Below are 17,330 nucleotides of genomic sequence, written 5' to 3'. Positions count from 1 at the left end.
AATTTTAAAGCTTCCCCACTCTAACTGGAGCAAGAAAGGTACATCTTGCCTCACATAATGAGTTATATTTTTTCCTAGTTCTTATCAAATCTCCTCAGACCCAAACAGCGTGAAAAGCTATGGTTCAATTCTGAACCATAACTAGAGCTTCATCATGGAAAGGTCAGGGTCAGGCTAGGGCCCTTTCCTGGCATGTGCAAGATGCTGGGATCTATCTACCAAACTGAGGAAATGAAAATAAATAAAAATAAAGGATTATGTCATACATATATGCTGGAGGGCCAGCCTCAACAGGGTCAGGTACTGAGGTGGGACATAGTATCTGACAAAGAGCAAAGGTTGATGACCTCTACCCTTTAACTCTCTGTTACTGTTATGGGGGCCAGAAACTGATAGCTTCTGGCAATATAACTCTTTCTTGATATTCTGGGGCCAAAGGCTGATGACTCTTGGTGATTTCACAGAGAAAAGAAAAGAAAGAAAGTCAGTCAGTCAGACAGACAGACACACACACACACACACACACACACACACACACACTGGCAGTGCTTAACTATCACCTGTTTCATCAATCTCACAAGTGCACATGAATACTTATAAACACATACATATACCTACATATATATGTAGTATGTATGCACATATATAAACATATATACATACATATATTGCATATTTTATATACATATATACATATTGACAGACAGATGCATATATGTGTAAAAACATTTGGTGGATGAAGCACAGCCCCATCAGCCACACTTTATTTTTTTCTCTCCGCCTTTTTAGACCCTCTTAGACAAAAGTTCTTTATAAAATTACCTCATAGATAAAATGTTACACAAAAGGGGAGTTACCGAGGATGTTGATAGTAAGTTCGAAGCAGTGTTTCATTCTATAAGCTCATTATAAGTTCAAAGCAACAGTTTCCCAAGGCCTTGTTTTATCATACCGCACACCTGTGGCCTTGTCCTTGGACCTGACGTGAAGGAATGTTTTCCCTGATCACAAATTTGTTCCAAGCCTAGTTTTCTTAGTGGAATTTATGAAAGCTCATTGTATTCCTTATTGTGCATTCCTTTACTTATTGATCTATGAGGAGGGGGCATACCATAAAGTCATGAATTCATCTATACATCATTAATTCAACAATATTCATCTTCATGTTGATCTGCAGGAAGTTTTCCCAATAGGCTGGACTGATGCTCAGGAAACATTAGACTAGGTAATAGTGTCAGGAAAGGCATATCAGTACTGAGAAGCAATCCTGGGATGAACTCTGGGCTGTGCCTCTCCAGAGGGTACCTATAGCAGCCATGCAAAACAGTGGTCCATCTCTAGGTAGACCTTTCCTAAATGGCTTCTGTCACATACACACATGCATCACACACACACACACACACACACACACACACACTTTATTCAAATTCAGCTGTATGTTCCTGGACAAAAACATTTTCTCTTAGAACGTGCTAGAAAGTTCTCTGAACCATTGCCCAATTTTCCTCATCGGGGACCAGGAAGCTCCTCACTGCCCTTCAACTCTCTTGGATTTTAGTTTAGGTCAAAGCTTGACTTTGTCCAGAGGATGTATTGGGTTATCTTAGTGTGCTCTCTAGAGAAGGGCAGGGTGTGCAGCTAATGCAACTTCAAGGAACAGAGGTTTAGTATTAAGGAAGTCTTATTACTGGGATCTTGACAGAGAGATAAAGTCAGAATCAGGGCCCAGGAGAGCGCTTGAGTGCTGGAGTCTGGGTGGGCTAGAGAACGTAAGTGTGGAGGGAGTCCAAGCAGAATGGTCCAATGTGAGATAGTGGACCAGGCAAGCTTCCCAGTGGCTCACTTCTGAGGCTGTAGACCAGTGATTCTCAACGTTCCTGATGCTGCAACCCTTTAATACGGTTCCTCAAGTTGTGGTGACCCACCGACCACAAAATTATTTTCACTGCTCCTTCGTAACTGTGATTTTGCTGTTATGAATTGTAATGTAAATATTTTTGGAGCTGGAAATGGGCACACTTGTGAGATGTCTGTCCTATGCCACATTCCAAGACATTTTCTCCCTGGCATGTTCATCACTGCTGTTTTCCTTGCACTGAGCATGACAGTCTTTGGAAAGGCTCAGTGGCACCCATCAGCTTGATTACTAGATGCATTCTTTCTACTCCAGAAAGCACGGAGCACAGTCAAGCAGTGTGGTTAAGAGGAGACAGAAATTGAGGCAGGAACATGAAATGCTTCCAAGAACATAACACTGTGGTCCTGTAGTGAATTCATCACATGACTTTAAGGCCGGCGAATAATAAGTTGGAACAGACTTTGAAGGGAAATTAAAGGATTTAGAAAACTTGGACTAGTGTGACGCTTAAGGGAAATGGTTGACTTGTAATAGAGCAGGGTGAGGTCGTAAGGAAACACGATCTGAGGAATTGTTTCAGGACTGGTCTTTGGACATACAGGACACATCCATCACCGGGAAGCTTCATTTTTTTTTTTTTCTAGTTGTTGTTGGAAGAAAGATCAGTTTTCCTTGGATCGCTTCCATATCATGGAGTAGAATACACACCCATCGCACACTGTTAACAGAAAAGACAAGCTTGTGAGGAGCTTTAAACATGGCTCCGTCAGTGAAGCGCAGTTCTTACCCTGTACACATGAGAACCTGAGTCAGTAGCCCCAGAATCTCAGCACAGAGTCAGGCATGGCAGTGCAGGCTTGTAATTCTGTGACAGTCAGAAGGGAGGCAGAGGCAGGCAGATTCCACCCCCGCCCCCACCCACCGTGGAGGGGGAGGGGGAAGGCTGGTTCTGGTTAGACAATGTAGCTTAACTTAGGGAAGCGTGGGCCAGTGAGAGACCCTGCCTCAGACAAAAGCTGGATGGCCTTTTCACCCCTGATTTCAATAGCAAAAGGAACACAATAGATTTGAGTGAACACGAAGGAAAGATGAAGCCCCTTTTCTGGCTATTCTGCAGACACAGGACTCCAGGTGGTCCCTTACATAGCTTCCCAGTGACGATCCCTATGCACCAGTGCCTGCAGGTGATCATATTATTCATAGTTCCAGCTTTTTTCATTTAAAATATCTGGAAATTTATGACACCTTCTCCTACTTGGTTCTTCCTAATACCAGGGTCCCTGCCTGCGTGTCTCGCCCCGGGTTGTGCCATTCATTATTTAAGCCTCCCTGTCCCGTGGGATATTTAGTTTGGTGGTAGACGCAGCAGCATGGTGTCGGGACATGTCTATGTCTTTCTGATGGAGAAAACTCTGACCTTGTGTATGACAACAATGTCCCCAATCAAATCTGTCAGTGTCAGATTCGCCTGACAGAAGAGTAGAATACAACAGTAACTCTGGGTTAATGGAATTACATGATGCTGTACGCAAGCATGGTCTTTTATTTCTCCAGTCAAGGGGGGGCTAGGCATGTTTGAACTTGAAGGTTGGTTGTTTTGGATCGTTGTTATTAATAAATTAGCTTTAGTCACTGTCCATCTGCTCGATTCTTTCTTAGACAAGAACAGTGAGTTTGTGTGGTAGTATTTTGGGTTAGAGATCAGTGGGTAAAGGGAAGTCTTTGGGGATAGGGCACAGCTATGTTTTTATACTGTGCGTTGTGCACACCCCAGCCTCCTGTGTTCCTCACACTGACACGTTGTACTTCCCCAGCACGATCCTCATAGTTCATTATTCCTCTAGTTCCCCGTGGCAACTCCCTGCTTGTAGCATTTGAGGACAGAGGTCTGTTTCCCGTCTGCATTTGTAGTCATATGGTGGTTACTGCCCGTCTCATTCCTCTCTGATTATTCCATCATGTCTGAGTTAAAGGAGCAGAGCGAGCGAAGTCAGCCCCGCCTCCTGAGGACTAAGTTCACCCAGGTCACTGGTAAACTTACTCCGTTGCATCTTGATATCCAAGGTGGAAAAAAATCGAGGTCACACACCACAGGCGCTTGGGAAACAGGAGGATAAGGTATTTTTAAGCAACTCTATTTTGCTGAAAGCATTAAGTAGCATAGCTGTGAGTCTTGAGGCTCAGATGTGGACGCTGCTCATCAGAATAGGTGCTGGTGCTAAATGGCCGCCATGGCCATCCCGTGTGCACCAACAGAAGACCAGCTGGGGACAGGGAAATGGAACTCTCCTATTATCCACAGAAAGTAAGTGAAGAACTGTCTGGACTAGGTCCATCATGTTATTACCTCTTCCCATCAGTTTGTGAGAAGCAATCTTCAAACATTCTTCTTTGAGTAAACCATTAGTGGGCATCTGTTTATCATAGGTGTAAAGTCTGAACTTGGATGTGCTAGCTACTGTAGTTGAACCAATTTAAACTTGTCCCCGTCTAGCTTACAAACAAATGAGACTCCGATTATGGTTAGTTTATTGGGCTTTGATAATTACTAGGAGTTAACCCTTAATCTACTTTTCTAACTGCTGACCTGGCTACTTTCCCAGGAGTGTATGGCAAATACTTGGTGTTTCTCCTGGCCACATTCTCACAGACCATCTCTTTTCATGGTAGCTTCCCCCTCCTCCTCTCCTGTCCTTCCTTTTCTCCTTCCCTACCTGCAATCCCCTACTGGGTAACTGAAAGCCCACCTATCTTTATTCCCTTCAGTAATAGTTTTAAATTAAGAAGCAAGGTTTGCACAAAAATAGCTGGTATGTGAGGATTCACTCATCTTGAGGCAAGAAGACTTTGGGATACAAAATTTCACATTACAACACAGAGCAACAATCGAAACTCAGCAAGTTACATGTGATAACTCTGGGTTATGAGTGTCAGAGTCCTGTTCTGACTGCATTAAATATGGAATTTTTTAAAAGATCACACACACACACACACACACACACACACACAGAGTAGCTGTCTTCAGACACTACTGAAGACTGCTGTGAATGAAGCTTAAACAACACAGGAACCTTTTAGCTTCTGTCACTGAGGAGTCTAGGACAGGAGACATTGGGGACACTGGGGTTCAGGCTCAGTGGTTTTGTTAAAACGTTCAAAAAGCTATCTGTTCTTTATTTGGCAGCCTCATTCTCTTTTCCCAGTTCCGAGGACCGGGTCAGAAGCATGGATTCGTAGCTTATGCAACTTTGGGCCCCAGAGGAGGGCCCAAAGCACAAATACCAAATACCGAACGTGCCCAACCAGAGTTTTTGAACCTGGCTTTGATTAGCAGGACCTCTCAAAGTGATTTCTAAACACTAATCAATCCTTTGGAGAGTTGGGACTGCTTGCCTCGTAGCATCAGTAGATAACAAGCTCACTGGCCATCACTAGTTTCCCCGAAGCCCTACCATTCTTTGTGAACTCTTCAGAAGCATGCAATTGCAGACTTTATTTTTTGGCTCCCTGGTGGTGTTTAGTACTTGGTCAATAAATACTTAGGGGGAAGTAATTACCCTCCAGTTCTTCTCTTATTCCTCTGTTTCCTGCTTCATGGAAATATCTTAAGTGATTGTCAGTGGTGTCACCCATCTTATTTAGCTTCTGACTTCCCCTTCTCTGCCGAGCTTTGCTCTGGAACTGTTTGCTGGGACGATAACTGCACACAGTCCCTTACCTCCTGGGCACCTCTCCATCCAAAGGCAAGGGCGCCTCTTCTTGCTCCCCTTCTCCTCTGGCTTAGATTTCCTGCTGTCCTTGCAGCTGCTTCTGGAAGCCTGGCTCAATCGATCCCATTCCTGTTCTCACCACAAACAATGGGAGGCTTTGACCTCGAGAACTTTTCTGTCACTGTCCTTCCTTCTGTTCCCTGTTGATCTCATAGTCTTTAAAATAAAAAAAAAAGATTCATTTATTTTATATATACAAGTACACTGTCGCTGTCTTCAGACACACCAGAAGAGGGCATCAGATCCCATTACAGATGGTTGTGAGCCACCATGTGGTTGCTGGGAATTGAACTCAGGACCTCTGGAAGAGCAGTCAGTGCTCTTAACTGCTGAGCCATCTCTCCAGCCACAGAGATGAACCTTTCTTATTTATAAAGTGATTGTATCAGTATTTTGTCATTGTGACACTATACCAGTTAACTGAAAGCTCCCTTGCCTATCTCACTGTCAGAACTATAGTAAATCCAAAGTCTCCATTCTTTTTACCTATTTTTTTTCTTTATGTGTATTGGTGTTTTGCCTGCATGTATGTCTGTGTGAGGGTGTTGAATCCTGTAGTTTCAGACAGCTATAAGCTTCCATGTGGTTACTGGGAATTGAACCCAGGTCCTCTGGAAGAACAGCCATCTCTCCAACCCCAGGAAGTCCTCACTGTTTCTTGGTAAATGTTCACTACACACAGCCTATCTCTCACTCCTTTGCCATCCTCACTTCAAAGGCTCCAGATTCTTCACATTCCCCGGCATCTGTTTTTAACCCTGGGCCCTTTGCACAAACACTTTCCTGTCTGAAATATGCTCTCTAGACTTTTGCATGATGTTTTCTCTTCATCCCTGTCAACCCCAATTCATCTTGCTAGGAAGGCTATTCTCGGACCTCTTGAGAATTTTCTCTGGAGTAATTTTCAAGTCCCTCAGACACCCTTTTCACCCTCTGATAATGTTGGCCCGGGTGCAGCAGACAGGAACTTAGAGTAGGGACAGTCTCTCTTTCTGGGGAACCCTCATCCAGACTATTATTTTGAAGCGGTAGGCTCCCCACAATTCTTATTAAATCAAAACCAGAGAAGAAATGTTGAATAGATCTTGTGGGAGGGTGAACACTTAACTAGTTTTTCAGTTTGTCATCTTTTTTTTTTTTTTTTTTTTTTCCTGGAGCTGAGGACTGAACCCAGGGCCTTGCGCTTGCTAGGCAAGTGCTCTACCACTGAGCTAAATCTTCAACCTTTTGTCATCTTTTAAAAGTAGTCCTTATAGGGAATCAAGAGATGGCTGGGCAGTTAAGAGCACTGGCTGCTCTTCCAGAGGGATGGGTTGAATTTTAAGCATCCACATGGCTGCTCACAACTGTCTGTAACTCCGGTTCTAGGGAAGCCAATGCCCTCTTGTGGCCTCTGTGTGTACCAGGAATGCGTGCAGTGCACAGATACATCAGGTCAAATACTGTATACATTTAAAGGAAATTAAAGATAGCCCTTTCAACCCAAAAATAAAACTTTAATACTCTTTCATATAATCCGCCCCTTTAAAGAGAAAACCCAGACATGATCAAGAGAGTCTTAATTTGTTTTGCGACTCATTTTGCCTTGGACTCCTTATTCCTCTGCCTCCTTAGGACTGAACGCTGGGTTGCAGAAGTCTCTGCTACACTAGGGAGAGCCTTCTATTCCAAATATTCGCATGTTACGGAAACGGGGGGGCAGTTCTGGTTTTCACCGACTTTCCCACTAGCTTTAGGCGAATAATGGACATTACTTAGTTGCGAAATTCTCAAAAGTAAAAACTTAGTTGCTTTAGATATGACCTAGGGATTCTACAATCTGTATCAGTCTTCTCTGCTTTTCTCTCCATCATTGTTTTGGAGTGGCTATGATGGAGTTTTTAGAATGCTTGAGTAGATGGGACATGATATGAGTGACGTCCTGGGAGTACAGATCTGTGATAGTCACCTTGTCCGTCCTCTTGGAAGCAAGCATCAGGCAGAGAAGAAAACTCCATGTGCTTGAGAGTAAAGTTGCTCCTGATCAGTTCGGTCCCGGATTAAGTAGAATTTACTTCTTAAGCAAGGCAGAAACAAGGAAGTTGGGGAGTAACACGATGGAGAGTGGAGACGGACTAACCTTGTGTCGTCACAGGCACACTGTGGCATCCTTGTGAGCAGCAGAAAGCAGTGATACTTAATCAGAGCTCGTGGCTCAGAAAACAGAGCTAAAACCAATCAAACTATCTTCTTCAATAAAAGTCAGCATTTCAGACCTCTGGCTGCGCCTGTCCAAACACCGAGGGTCACTAAGCGAGTCCACTTTGGCTCCTCTGGCTCATCCCTGCAAATGCACCATGGCATTATTGCCTGAAGTAAGAGAAATCACCCGTCCCACTGACCTTCAGCAGGCAGTGGCCCAAGAGTTTAAAATGAGCTGACCGGTGCTGTTCATAATTAGACATGGGCTCTGCCTAGGCATGTTACATGCAGGGTTGCCAGTACTGTCCTGCCTCATTGTCTCATGATGAAAACCTTTGGAAGCCTTTCCTACCTGTGGAGAATCAAATTCATCTCCCTGGGCATGTGCCCATTAGTGGAAGGAGGAATACATTATTCATGGTATTTTCTGACGGACAAAGAAACCCCAGCCATCCTGTGTAATTAAGTACCTGTCATGGACGGTTGGAGAAACGAGATACCACAGATGAGTCAAGGACGTGGACAGTCTCGAGCAAACTGCTTTACGTCCAGAGTTTGCCAAAAGGGATGGAGATGGCAGAGAGCACCGTTTGCTTTTCCATTACATACAGGGGGAAAAAAATTCCTACTTCTATGACTGAGTATGTAACCAGGGTTTCCAAAGAATGAATGTGTTTTAGTACAAATGTAACCGCTTTTCCTTCCTTCAAAAATGGCTTTTCTGATTATTCTGACATAATAAAGGAACCTATCTGAGTTCATTTTAGAAAAGAAACAGCATCCCAATGAAGGTCTTAGTCCAGGCTGTCTGGATTGAAGTTTTTATTCGCTCCCCTACCAGCTCGGGTTCCTCTGCTTGGAAGCTTCCTGTGGGAAAGGTTGTAGGCAGGCTCACTGGTGCTTCCCTTCCTCTTGATCTATCCTGGTTGGTATATTGATTGGTTTCTAACCTCTGCAGGGCAGGAATCTGAGGAGAGAGTTGCAGAGGAGGCTCTAAGTGAGCTACAATAGCTCCAGCTGATTTTGCAATGTGCAGGCACAGGGATGGGGGTGGGGGGTTAAAGGGGACTTGGCCTTCGTGGGTTCCACTTTGCTGCCAGATCCTTTTTACTTCTGGGCTGCTGGCTCCAGAGCACAATTTAATAAAGTAAACCCGTGCACCACACCCAGCCTGCCACCTGCTCCTGTAAATAGTTTTACTAGAACATAGTTGCCTTACTTGTTTACTGAGTGTAATGGCTACTTTCAAGCCCCAAACCCAGGAGTTGAATTGTTGCTATATAGATCATGTGCCTTACCAAGCCTCAAATGTTTCCTATGTGTCCCTTTATAGAAAAAAAATTGATGTTACCTTTGGAGTTTAGATAATAATTATTGATTCTTTCAGGAAGCAGCAGGCATTTGACATTTTCCTTCCAAGAACAGTTTCTCCTCCTCTCTCTCTCCTCTCCCTCCTCTTCTTCCTCCTCATATTTTATAGCACAGACTGGCCTTGAATTTGCTGCATAACTAAGGATGACCTAGGACTTTTGACCCCTCTCCACCTCCTGGCTGCTGGGACTGCCATTGCACTGCAACACACCTGTTTCATGCAATACTAGAGAGCAAGAGCCCAGAGTCTAGCATACTTTAGGTAAGCTCAGCTCCAGCTGTCTCTCCAACTCTTTCTTATTGGATTCTTCCTAATAGGCTGACCCAACACTGGCTCTCTTCAGTGACCCATTGCTGTTGAAAGACAACTCGGACCAAGTCTTCAGATACATGAAACTGTGGGGGACATTTTTTAATTCATACCACCAACCCTTTTTTAAAACTGTCCCATAGAAGAGTAAAGTCAAGCTGTTTCTCATAGGAATTTTGAAGAGCTTCAAACATTGAGACTACTGCACTGCTTTTTTATCTTGTTCGCTTTGTATGTTTGCCTGTTTGTCCATAAAGGCATTTAACTTATGACACTTACAAAAGAGTATCAGAATGGATAGAACCAATGTGACAGTTTGTATATGCCAAGCCTAAGGCATGGCACCATTAGCAGGTGTGGCCTTGTTGGAGTAGGTGTGTCACTGTGGGCATGGGCTTAAGAGCCTCATCCTAGCTGCCTGGAAGCCAATATTCTCCTAGAAGCCTTCAGATGAAGATGTAGAACTCTCAGCTCCTCCTGCACCGTGCCTGCCTGGATACTGTCATGCTCCCACCATGATGAACCTGTAAACCAGCCCCAATTAGATGTTGTCCTTATAAGAGTTGCCTTGATCATGGTGTTCATTCACAGCAGAAAAACCCTAACTAAGACAACCAATATTAGCAGCTATAAGAGCTGCCATAAAGATTGGTCATCCTAATCTACACGGTGCCTGGTTAGAGCTTAGCAGATATTAAATGCTCAAACCAGGTATGTCCCCCTTTCCTGCACAGTCAGACCCAGCTCTCAGGGGTGTCAAGAGGCCTGGGGCTTGCGTGTGGAGAAGAGGTTCATCTGATGTATGACCTGGCATTTTGCAGGAGAGACAGGCAGCGTCACAGTGTTTGGCTGTCAGCACTTCCTGCTGGAGTCAAAAGATTAATAGTTCTTGGTGGTGGATCTGAGACCCGAGATCTGCCCCTCAGCAGTGTGTGCTTATGACGGAGAAGCTGATCCAGGCCACCTTCAGTCTAGCACTTACCTCGAGCGTGCTCATTGTCACAGGGAGGGAACAGACCAACGCAGCAATGTGAAAACGTCACCTTTTCTGTGTCGGGTACTTAGACTTCTGTCATTGGACTCGGCAGCATGTTTGAGTCAGAGAAATGGAAAGGGAAAACTGTCGGATGTCAGACGTGAAATCAGTTCCGTGGTTGGGTCTGTCCTGGGAGTTCATTTAGGCAGACATAATAGGGGCACATTCATCCCCGTAGGATGACAAGAGACAGGAGAGCCCAGCTAAAATCTCACCGTTTGATAACATGCCATTTTTAGTGTGAAATGTAATGAGGAGAGAAATCTAAGAGAGTTCAAGAAAAATAAGCATAGGAACCAACAGCCTAAGGACACTTTTATATCTCCAGATTTTTATTTCCAGATGATAAAAGAACAAAGCCCAATAAAGCCATGCCAGGCAGCAAGGCCTTAACCTATCTCACTTTACAACATAAACAAAAAGCTGAGACCGTTGAGACAGAAACGTCGGTGTGCCTGTCAGTCTTACAGAGAAAGAAGCCTGCCGTTGGAGGCGTAGATGAACCCAGAGGCATTGTGTTATTAGTGTGGTTCTCAACCTGTGGGTTGTGGCCTCTCCGGGGTCAAATGACCTTTTCACAGGGGTCACCTAAGACCACTGGACACCACAGCCATTTGCATTAAGTTTCATAACAGTAGCAAAATTACAGTTCGGAAATAGCAATGAAAACAATTTTATGGCTGGGACTCACAACATGAGGAACTGTATTAAAGGGTCGCAGCGTTAGGAAGGTTGAGAACACGGTGTTACGTGAAATCCTGGTATAGAAACACTGACCCTGCATGATCTTAACTCACTGTCAAAATCCCACAGAATGGTGTCTTCTATGGGCAGGGCAAGGCAGAGGCAGGACCCAGGTGAGTCAATAGTAAAAGGTTCAGTTATGAAGGGTGCAAGCTTTGGAGATCAAACATGCAATACTGTGAACACAGTTCTGCACATGCATGTATGTGCCCTCAAGTGCTCTCTCTCTCTCTCTCTCTCTCTCTCTCACACACACACACACACACACACATACACACAGACAAACATACACAGACACATATACACACACATACACACACATGCATACACACACATACACATACACACACAGATATACACAGACACACACACATATACACACATGCATACACACACATACACACAGATATACACAGACACACACATACACATACACATAGACATATACATATACAAACATACATATACACACAGATACACACATACACACACACTCAAACACACTCATGTGGCGACTGTGTGAGGATGTAGTAATTAGGTAATTCTGGTGACTTTTTTCACAATATACAAATCCCATCATCAAGTTGTATAGTTTACATACATATAATTCCAGCCACCTGAAGGTTAAAATGCTAATTTTATAATCAATGTAACTACAATTAAAAATATGATATGAAGAATAAACTACTGAATTATAGAAAACCAAATATTTCTTCATAATGATATCCTGCTTGTGCAGTCACATCTATTCTTAGATAATTTTGACTTAACTAATGAGAAAATATAAGACTTTACCTGCATATCTTCTTGGAAGATCTTTAAAATTCACATGCTAATGTAGTCTTGCATGGTGGTATACACCTTTGACCCCAGCACTTGGGAAGAAGAGGCAGGCATATCTTTGTAAGTTCAAGGCCATGCTGGTCTACATAGTGAGTTACAGGACAGCCAGAGCCAGAGAGCACCCAGAAATCAAAACCAAAACCAAACCAAACAAACAAAAAAAACTCAAAAGATGTTAATGTAGTTTTTAAATATGCGTGTTAATTTTAATCTTATGCATACGAGTGTTTTGCCTACATGTATGTAACTACACATGTTCCAGATGTTCATGAGTCACCAGATGGGTGCTGTGACATTAAACAGGGCCCTCTGCAAGAATAGCGTGTGCTCCAAATCACTGAGACATCTCTCCAGTCCCTGCTTTGACACAGAATACTTTTAGATAGTATTGCATTGTTGGCCTTATGAGTGACTCTCAAATGTTGCTATGAACAAGAAGCACCCAGAAATGGGGGTTTAAAGATAACTGTCTTAAAATGCAGTGGTTCTCAACCTGTAGGTCACAATCTAGGCTCCGCCCCATGGTTACCTGGCAACAGCCAGGTGTTCCTGACTCAGTGTAAAAAGGGGCTGCTTGTTCCCCCTCTCTCCCTCTCCCTCTCTCTCTCTCTCTCTCTTCCTCTTCTCCTCTTTTTTTTTTTTTTTTTTTTGGTTCTTTTTTTTTTCCCCGGAGCTGGGGACCGAACCCAGGGCCTTGCGCTTCCTAGGTAAGCGCTCTACCACTGAGCTAAATCCCCAGCCCCTCCTCGTCTCCTCTTACTCCTGTTCCTTACCTTCTCTCTCTCCATTATCCTACCCCCCCCTCTCTCCATGTGCTCATGACCGACCTCTCCTCCTCCTCTTCTTCTTCTTCTCTCTCTCACTCCCCCTTCCTTATCTTTTTATAAAACACAACAACAACCCCTTTGGCAAACCTGTCTCCAAAAAATATTTACATTAGGACTCACGACAGCAGCAAAATTGGTCTTTGCACTTACTTCTGTGGAACGAAGATTAAATCTGTTACGAGATTTCCTCAAAAAGTTCATCTTCCCAATCCTACTTGTGTCTTAGTCAGGATTTCTGTTGCTGTGATAACACACCAAGCCCAAATCAACATGGGGAGGAAGGGCATTGCTTGGGCTTACAGCTTCCCATCACAGTCCATTACTGAAGGAGATGAGGGCAGGGTGGTGCTGTTTAATTCTTGGCCTGCGCCCAGACAAAGCACTCAAAACCAACATGGTTCCACGTGGAGAGGTTTAAGGAGAGCAGCGGAGAGGAGAAGAAAGGAGGCTGGCCATGGGCACGTGGAGGGAAGAGGGGGAATGGGGAGAGAAGGGATAGGGACAAAGAGGGCGCCAGAGGAGGAAGAGCAAGAAAGAGCAAGAGGGAGAGGAGGGGGCAAGCAGTCCCCTTTATAGTCAGGCACAGCTGGCTGTTGCTAGGCAACTGTGGGGCGGAGCATACCTGGCTGTTCCCAGGTAGCTGTGGGATTGGAGCTTAGAATAACAACACAGGGGCCTGGAGGCAGGAGCTGAGGCAGATGCTGTGGGGGTTGCTGCTTACTGGCTTGCTTCCAGTGGCTTGATTAGCATGCTTTGTTAGGCGCACCTGCCCAGTGGTTGAGGGACTGGGCTCTCTCCAACAGGCCAACCTGGTGGAAGCATTCTCTCAATTGAGGCTCCCTCTTCCAAAATGAGTCTAGTTTATGTTAACATAAAATGAGCCAGTACAGCTGGGCAGGAAGGAAAACACTAGTCCTCAGATTTTCCAGAAGAAAATTTAAACTCGGTGGGCAGGAGACGCAGACGTACATCTAAGCACAACCTCTGCGCCAAGCGGAAGGCAGGGAGCAGACGCTCGGCTCCTTAGTATTCCTGAAGCCTGCAGCCTGGAGGGATCTGAGTCTCTCTGTTCCTCAATTTTAGAGCAAGAAGGAGCCTTAGAGATTAGACCTGGGGAATTTCACAGCTGGAAGACTGCTCGGAGGTCACTTGGTCCAATCGCTTCCCATTCATCAGAGAAGAATATCAGACCCACGGCGCCTCGGTTCCAGCCTTAGAGAGCAAAGGCCCAGACTTCAGCGTGCTACTTTCCACTTTCCACAATATTACATTTTCTTTGCTTTCTTGGAAAAAGTTCAATACTCCAGCTGAGTCTGATGCCCAGAGAAAACAGTTAGGGGGCTCCCCCAAAGTCCTAATGTCCTAGTCGGACCTGGTTCAGAATAATCCTCTTAAATTAAACTGGATATCTGCATCCTTTGAAATTCTGATTAGCCCAGGGTGTTTGATTCTGATAACCCACTTGGGAGGGACTTATGCTCTGAGGTCCAGCAGCTGCCAGAAGCCAAGCTGGCAGCTTAGCGCCAGCCCCATTCTCTCCATTTTATTAGCAAAACAGCTAGGAACAAAGACTCTGGGTCCCCAGAGGTGGGAAAACACATCTAGAAGTTGGCACATAAGCAGATCTGCTTCTGTGAGAGCAGTAATAGTTTACAATGTTGCTTTATTGCAGCCAAGTGTAAACACTGGATGAAACAAATCTGAGGCCTTTGACAAAGGACGGTTAAAAACACAGACTGCCAAAGATACCTTGTTTTTGTACTCTTAGGAAGACATTGCTTAATTTTCAGTATCTACCCATCCTGTCATGGAAACATGATGTCAAATCATTATTCTTTCCTCCATTCTCAATATCCACTCCACCCCGTTGAATAGCAGCAACAGGTGGTTTACTGAGCTTGATAAATTTGTTGAGAGGACAGCAGATGAAAATCACCAAGTCCCAAGGCCCTCTCCACTTAATAACCAGATGCATTTATCTAGTACCAACTACATCCCAAGTACTAAGCTCCATTAAGATTTAATGTGGAGTTGCTAATACTCATATCTGTGAGTCGTAAGATAAGGAAAAACCATCACACAGGAGGTTAATACTCTTATGTGGCAGACATAAGAGAGGGAAAACATTATAAAAATTCATAAAGCAACCATCTGTGATAAATGCTTTGGAAAGAAGGCATGCAGTGCCGCGTGTGCGCCAAACCGGGGTCTCTCACCCTTGCTGTGTGCACAGTGACCACTTTCTTCCAGTGTTGGTGTGCAACTTGTATTTTATTTGTGACTGACACCGTGAGTTTGATGACACCTGCACTATTCTGAGGTCTATCAGACAAGATGAGTCTAGGGAATCAGCGCTTGGCTGTTGTGATAATATTAAAACATCGTAAGCCTTTCTTATTCTTATTTTAGCATTTGTCACATGGAGAACAACTTACAGATAGGGACTGAGTTTCAGGGAGCTCTAACTTAGATTGTCAGATTAAGAAGGCTTCCCTGAAAGAAATGCTTTTTGCATTTTGTGATTTGAAGGACAAACAGGTGGGAAGGAGAATTCCAGATAAAGGGAATTCAGAAGGCCAGCATCGACTGAGTGTGTGCACATCCAGGCGCTGATGAGGAGGTAGGGTAAAGCCTGTGTTATCTCAGACCTTCATGGCTATCGGCAGCTCTAGGGAGGGTTTAAACAACAGCTTGGTCAGAGTCAAGCTGTTCAGATACCCTGAGAGAATAGCAGAGTATTGGAGGTAGCTTAGTATGATCAGGCTCCTGCAGCTAATGTTACCAAGTTTTGTAACATTGTGTTTACTACCCATCCCCCCCACCCCCACACCCAACTCTCGTCCTGAAAAGGGAAGATGCACATTTATGCTTGAATCTCCCTTCTTGTCTTATATTCACCAACACCTTCTGGAGCTAAGGCTTTTGGTAGTCTGTTAGCATTCTGTCTGAACTGTGCCCCACAGTTACCTGGCAACAAACAGGTATGCCCCCCCCCGGTCCCCACCCCCAACAGTTACCTGGCAATAGCCAAGTATGCCTGATATTATAAAATGGTCTGCTTCCCCCCTCCTCACACTCTTGCTCTCTTGTTCTTTCTTGCTCTTGCCCCTCCCAATTCCCTTCATCCCTCTCTCTCATGGCTCCTCCTTCTCCTCCTCTTCTTCTTCCTCTCTCTCTCTCTCTCTCTCTCTCTCTCTCTCTCTCTCTCTCTCTCCCCCTCTCCCTCTCCCTCTCTCTGCCTTTCTCTGCCCCTACTACCCTCTTAACTCCCCTCCCCACGCCCTGAATAAACGCTATTCTATACTACACTGTCCTGTGCAACATGAGTATGAAGAGGCACCCCCTTCCCCACACTTCCATAGAACATAGCCCCCTTCTCTTTATCTTTTTATAAACACATCAATGTTTACCTCCTGTTGGGGGTGGGTTGTTTATGGATAAATAACAGAAAATTGTTCTCAAAGTTTAGGAGCAGAGAAGACCAAGCTCGGGGTACCAGGAGATTTGGTGTCTGACCAGGATAGATGGATTCTTCTCACTGAATTCATGATAGTGGGGATAAGGTTCTCTTAGAGGAGACTCTTAAACTTCTTAGATAGGGTGCTAACCCCAATCCAAGGGAGTCCATTCTAATCACTTGATCACCTCCCAAAGTCCCAACCTTCTGATGTCATCTTGCAGATCAAGGTTTCAACGTACAATTAGTGTAGCGGGTGGGTAGGGGACAACAAAGGCATTCACACAGTGCCACTGGTATAAAAGTGAAAGCTGTTAATGATGTCACAAAAACCCAGGTAATTCAAGCGGCACAGTACCTGAGGTGAAAGGGAAGAAGCAAAGGATTAAGGAAGGGAAGTGGGATTTCTGCCGGAGTGAGGCTGGGTCTGAAGAGACCTGAAAGAGCAAAGCCTCTGCAGGGGCCACGCTGATCTGCAGCCTGAGGCAGACAAAGAATACATTCTTTGTTCCCAACCAAAGGACTTCATTTCCCCAGGGAAGTTTCCAAGCAGAGACTAGAAGTGGATTTTCCAAGCCCTTCAGAGGCTCTGTCAAGATTTTTTTTTTTTAAACCTGTGTTTTTACACCTGTCTTCTGCATTAAACGTTCCATTTACGGAACCAAATGGGCACCACAAGCCTTAGAACTCTAGAAGGTGTTGGTAAATGTAAGTCAAGAAAGGAGACTGGAGCACACATGTGCCTCTTCCCTTTTCGGGGTGGGGGGTGGGGGGTGGGGATAGTAAACACAATGTTACAAAACTTATAACCCTGGCCCCTCTTTAAAGGTTAGTGTCTCATGGGAAATTCTATTAGTTACAGGAAGCTGGAATAGTCTCATTGTCAGCATTTGGATTTTCTTTTGTTTGGTATACGTTGAGACAAAAGGAAGT

General features: G+C 44.5%; 1 long non-coding RNA gene across 3 annotated transcripts; it reads right to left on the bottom strand.

The window, feature by feature from the left end:
• Positions 1-714: 714 nt before the first annotated feature.
• On the bottom strand, positions 715-13,484 carry LOC148004704 (uncharacterized). Of its 3 annotated transcripts, XR_015624700.1 has the most exons (6): positions 13,091-13,471; positions 12,066-12,145; positions 8,648-8,776; positions 7,748-7,951; positions 5,577-5,784; positions 715-2,576 (listed from the first exon to the last, which is right to left on the bottom strand). It is a non-coding gene; the product is annotated as an uncharacterized LOC148004704 (long non-coding RNA). The 3 variants fall into 3 exon arrangements; XR_015624701.1 differs by lacking the exon at positions 8,648-8,776 and having other exon boundaries at positions 13,091-13,484; XR_015624702.1 differs by lacking the exons at positions 8,648-8,776; positions 12,066-12,145 and having other exon boundaries at positions 13,091-13,479.
• Positions 13,485-17,330: the final 3,846 nt, after the last annotated feature.

Source organism: Rattus norvegicus, chromosome 7 (genome assembly GCF_021556685.1).
Source record: "Rattus norvegicus strain SHRSP/BbbUtx chromosome 7, alternate assembly SHRSP_T2T, whole genome shotgun sequence".
Classification (NCBI taxonomy): Eukaryota; Metazoa; Chordata; class Mammalia; order Rodentia; family Muridae; genus Rattus; species Rattus norvegicus.
This window is presented reverse-complemented; position numbering and strand designations above follow the sequence as displayed.